Here is a 6,000-nt window from a genome sequence, read left to right as displayed (position 1 = left end):
ATTGCTTCCTTCACAGTTCTGGGATCATCATCAGTAATAGATAAAGCAAAATTTGAACAGAAAGCAGATGGACTATACCTTTCTGGATGCCTTCTTTCTCGAACTAATCTTCTCACACCCAGAGTTTGTGGCTCTTCATCTTCTGATTCCTCCTCTGTTGTAGAGTTTGATTCTTCCTCCTTAAGCTCAAACTCTATCTTCTCAAGTTCCTTTGGTTGGACTTCATGATTAATAACATCTTTCACCTCTCTTAACACCATATCTCGGCTGCACACAACCTTTCTTGTTACTGGGTTCCAAAACTTATAACCCTTTAAACCATCCTTATACCCAATAAAGATGCACATTTCAGATTTACTATCCAACTTGGTTCTTTTCTCCTTTGGAACATGTACATATGCATCACATCCAAATACCCTCAGATGTGAAAGAGAGGGTTTCTTACCAGTCCATACCTCTTGTGGAGTCTTATCCTCCAATTCCGATGAAGGTGATCAGTTGACCAAGTAACATGTTGTCTCCACTGCCTCTGCCCAGAATTCTTGTCCTAACCCGGCACCACTGAGCACGCTTCTTTTCCTTTCCATCAACGTCTTGTCATTCTTTTTGCAACTCCATTTTGCTCAGGTGTGTATGGATTAGTCTTCTACTGTGTTATACCACACTTCTTACAGAATTCTTCGAATTCCTTACTGCAAAACTCTCCACCGTTATCTGTCCTTAATTCCTTTATCTTCTTCTCTGTCTGGTTTTCCCCCAAAGCCTTAAATTCTTTAAACCTATCAAAGACTTCAAATTTCTTCTTAAGGAAATATATCCATGTATTCCTTGAGAAGTCATCTATAAATAATACATAGTACACAGACTTACCCAGTGATGGAACCTTCATAGGTCCAAACACATCACTGTGCACAACCTCTAATATCCGTTTCGCACTCTTACCACCAAAGGGGAAACTCACCCGATTTTTATTCCCATATACATAATTTTCACAGAAATCAAAATACAAAGAGCTATTACTCATACCTTCTACCATACCTCTACCATGAAGTATTCAAAGGCACTTCTCTCCATTATGTCCAAGCCTTTGATGCCACAGCATGGTCTTCTCTCCAGAAACCACTAGATTTTCTGCTCCACTTTCAGGAACCACATAACTGTTGCACCCATCAACATAGTGCTTCCTTGTAGCTTGTACAGAGTTCCAATCCGAACTCCCCACATCAATACCAGTGCTCCCCAAACCATCTTGCAAGTATCCTTCTCGAACATTGTTTTTACACCTGCATCATCCAGCTTACTTACAGAAATCAGATTTCTGGCTAATGCAGGAATATGCAGAACACCCGGAAGTGTTCTAACCCTTCCACCTTAAAACTTCAACTTTACTTTTCCAATACCAACTATTCTAGCCTTCCTATCATCCCCTAAGAATACATCACCACCATCGTATTTCTCATACTCGCAGAACCACTCTCTATGGGGAGTGAAGTGAAAGGATGCACTTGAGTCAATCAACCATGCTTCATGATCTACATGTGTACTTGAAGAAGCCAAGTACACATCCCCACCTTCATCTGAGGTGGTTTTCACCTCTGGAGAAGGAGCATCATTGGATCCCTTTCCTTTGTCAAGAGCTTTAGATTTATAGTCCCTTTTTTAGTGCCCTTCCTTTGCGCATTTCCAGCACACCACCTTTACAGGTTTTCCTGGAGATTTAGATCTCTCATTATATTTAGATCTCCCACTAGATGACTTATTTTTGTTTTTGTTCTGGGACCATCCTCGTACAGACAAAGAATCACCATTCTGGCTCTCCATATTTTCCCGTCTCATATCCTCTGTCAGCAAGGATGAGACTATTTCATCAAACTACAAGGCAGTTGCATTGCTACCTATTGCAATAACCAGACTATCCCATGAATCTGGTAGAGAACACAACAAACTAATGCACTTATCTTCATCTGAAATTTTAATATCAATAGAAAATAACTGCCTTACCATAGTATTAAATGCATTCAGATGCTCTATCATCGAGTCTCCACCTTTCATCCTTAGGTTATATAGATTTTTCCATAGGAACAGTTTATTCACCAGAGACTTAGATTGGTACAAAGTCCCTAACTTATCTCACAAAGCCTTCGTCATAGCTTCCCCTAATACATTCAGAAATACTGAATCCGAGACACACAATCATATTGTGCTCTTTTCCTTCCGATCCAACTTCTTCCATTCTTCATCAGACACTCCCGTTGGTTTAGTACCTGGATCTACCATGATCCACTGATATTTATCCACCAACAGATCCTCCATCTTGAGTTTCCACAGCTCAAAACTCTGACCATTAAATTTCTCGATCTCTATCTTTCCACTGCTCATCATCTTCTTTCACCACCAGAATCGATCCCGAAGATCTCCCACTGAACAGGTTCTACCACAGGTCTGAGCGAAACCCCTCAACAACAAAGGCATTCCCTTGAAGCCAAAATAGCTCTGATACCAAATGTAGGTTTTAACCCTGTACAGAAATTACCTGCATACGAATTCTAAAACATATAAAATAAATAATGTGAGAGCATAACACATAAAACACATACACAGAGATTTTCCCCTCGATCCCAAACCGGAACTACTAGCTTGATTTTTCATTATTTTCCTTTCAATGTTACAATACATATTTATACACATCGAAGCATCCAATACCATGGACCGGAAACCATCACGTCCAAAACCATGGACCGAAACCATCGCATCCAAAACCATGTGTGAAAACCATGCACAAAACCATAGGTAGGTCCGCCCAACCTAATATAGGGTCCAAAAAAAAATTCTTGGGGCAGACCCTGTAGAGGGGGGCTATCCACCCCCCTCAAACCCCCCTGTGACCCCCCCGCTGCGCAATCGGTGCAACGAAGGGGGGGCTCCGCCCCCCCTCTAACCCCTTGGTTAACTACATAAGCTAGTCATGGAAAGAATATAACACAACCCAACATGGTATGTGTGACCGAATTTTGGGTCGCTTTCATAGAGAAGTGGCCAACCAGAAGTCTCGTGCCCACAAGAGTTGAGCATGGTGGGTAACGCCATGATTGGTGGTCGACTGAGGAAATTTGCAACATTATTGGTGCTTCCCTTCTTATACTTGATATTCAAATGGAACTGTTGCAGGTATGTTGACCAATTCTGATGGCAATCATTCTGCAACTTCCCTTGGGTCTATATGAAATTCAGGGGCCGGTGGTCTGTGTCAATGACCGTTTCCTTCCCCAAAATGTCATGCTTCCATTGTCGGTAGGCCTGCACAATGGAATACATCTCTTTGTCATAAGTGGGATACTTCCGAACTGTGTCTGAAAGTGTCTCACTTTGATATGCCACTTGATGCCCGTGTTGAGTAAGGGCTACCCCAATAGCATATTTAGAGGAATCTATCTTGATCTCAAATGGTTGCTGCAAGTCTAATAATGCGAGCACTGGTGCCGAGCAGAGACAATATTTCAACTCTGTGAATGCCTTCTATTGAGGTTCAGACCAAAAGAATTTTCCTTTCACTCCTCCCTTGGTGACATGACTCAAGGACCAAGTGATATGAGAAAATCTCAACATGAACCTGCGGTAGAAGTTGGCAAGACTCAGAAAGTTGCGGAGCTCTGTCAGAGTGGTTGGAGATGGACAATCCCAAATTACTTGGATCTTTGCCGGATCCACATGCACCCCCCGTTCATCAATAATGTATCCCAGATACTTAACCTGGGTCATGCCAAAATTGCATTTCTCCAAATTGGCACATAAATTATGTTGCTGCAATGTTTGGAGAACCTATCAGATGTGGTGGAGGTGCTCTTCTCAACTCTGGGTGAAGATCGGGATGTCATCCAAGTATACCACTACAAATGAGTTGGTGAATGGCCGCAAGATGTCATCCATTAGCCTCATGAAGGTTGCAGGAGCATTTGTCAACCCAAAAGGTATAACCAACCATTCGGAAAGGCCCTCCATGGATTTGAAGCCAGTGTTCCACACATCGGAGGGTTCGATTGGTACCTGGTGATATCCTGACTTCAAATCAATCTTGTTGAAATATTTTTCCCCCTTTAGTTGATCCAGAAGGTCATGAATCTAGGGGATCGGGTACCTATTACGGACAATGATCTTGTTCAGTGCCCGATATTCAATACAAAGTCTCCAAGTCCTGTCCTTCTTTTGTACCAACACTTTCAGGCTCCCACGGGGTGATGAACTTGGTCGGATGTGACCTTTCTGTAGTAGCTCCTGAATATGCCTCTTGATTTCATCACTCTCCATAACAGAGTGCAGATAGATTGGTCCATTGGGCAGCAGCGCACCTAGGGTCAGTTCAATGGAGTGCTTGACTTGATAATGCAGAGGAAACCCTGCGGGGGAGATGAAGATGTCCTCGTACTCCTCTATGACCTTGTCCATCTGTAGTTGTCATGGCCATCGTCTTCTTCTTTCCTTGAGGGTGTATCATCAAGAAAACAAATTTCCCTCTTTTGGAAATGAGTTTACTGCATTGTTTTGCAGTAAGCAAAGAGATGGTGGTAGGCAGTGCTACCTCCAGTATCCTTTACAACTTATTTCCCAAAGTAACAATAACAGCACAAGGGCTTGATTCATACACAGCATGTTACTTCCACAAGTATGGTTGGCCTAATAATACATCACAAACATCAAGGGGAGTAACGTCACACAATACCTTATCCGTGAAGGGATTAATGTTGTATGGAAGGCAACACTGCTAGCTCACGCGAAGATATCGTCCTTGGTGAAGCCACCCAATGGTGTACAGTTGTGGATGTGTTGTGGTTGTTAAGCCCAGTCGCTTCACGACCTCTATCGAAATGAGGTTATTTTGGTTCCCGCTATCAACAATGAACTGTAGCAGGATTCCCTTTACCCACATCTGGGATTGGAAGAGGCGCTCCTCCTCCTCTGGATCTTTAGGTTCCTCCTTCTGGATCTTCATGGTGGCAATGGTGGAATTGGGCTCTACATCGATAATCTGCTTCCCTTTGTCATTCCCCTTGTCGGGTTCCGACTCAAATTCATAACATGCATCTGATTCTGAAGCCTTTAGCTCGGCCACCAGTCACTGCTTGGCCCGAAACTCACATGTGTTGTGAGTGGAGCTCTTATGGAACTCACACCACTTTCTTGTGTCCTTTTTCGGCTTCACGGCGTTGTTCTTTGCTTGTGGCTTTGGCGGATTGTCCTAGGCCACCCTGTCTTGGCTTTTTACTTTGTTTTGCGGTTTGGGGGCACCTTTCCCTTGCTTCAGATTTGTAGATCCAAAGTCTCGCTTCTTCTGTTTAAACTTTTGCTCGATCTTGACAGCATATCAGTATGTCGTGCCAAGCGAGGAGATGTTTAGGAATTCTATTTCATCCTGGATGTACCTGTGCAGGCAGCGGCGGTATTTGAGTACCAAATACTGATCTGATTCTTTGATACCCAACTTTGTGCAAAAGGTATGAAAAATATTGGTCAACTCTAGAACGTCTTGGTCCCTTCCCTACCGCAATGTGGTCCACTTTATGTATTGATCCTCATAGCTTCCGACAGGGTAGTACTACTCCTTGATGGCATCCTGGAATGAATTCCAAGTGGGCGCGGTTGAAAACAATGAGATCATACTTTCATCCTTCTGCTCGCAATAGGTTTCCCACCAATCCTTGACGTGGGGGGTGGCTTTGAGAAGAGCGAAAGTAATCTTTTCCTAGCTGAAAAAATCATGAACAGGAAAAATACCCTTCTAGCAAATTTAACGATTTATCTACAGTGTCTGCATCTATCTGACCCTCAAATATGGGAATGTCAAATTTAACATGTACCTTAAAGGGTGTGGCGCTTCTAGAGTAGCTACTGGAAGTAGATGTGTCACCCTTGGCTAGCCGTTGAATGAACTGGGTAGATTTGTCCATCATCGCATTCCTTTGTCACTCGAGGGCCTCTTCGAGCAAGATATTGATAGGATCTGCT

Source organism: Pinus tabuliformis, chromosome 1_2, assembly GCF_031772625.1.
Source record: "Pinus tabuliformis cultivar Carrire ecotype Pingquan chromosome 1_2, CPIR1, whole genome shotgun sequence".
Lineage (NCBI taxonomy): Eukaryota > Viridiplantae > Streptophyta > Pinopsida > Pinales > Pinaceae > Pinus > Pinus tabuliformis.
The sequence above is the reverse complement of the archived record's forward strand: the minus strand, read 5'-3'. Positions refer to the sequence as shown.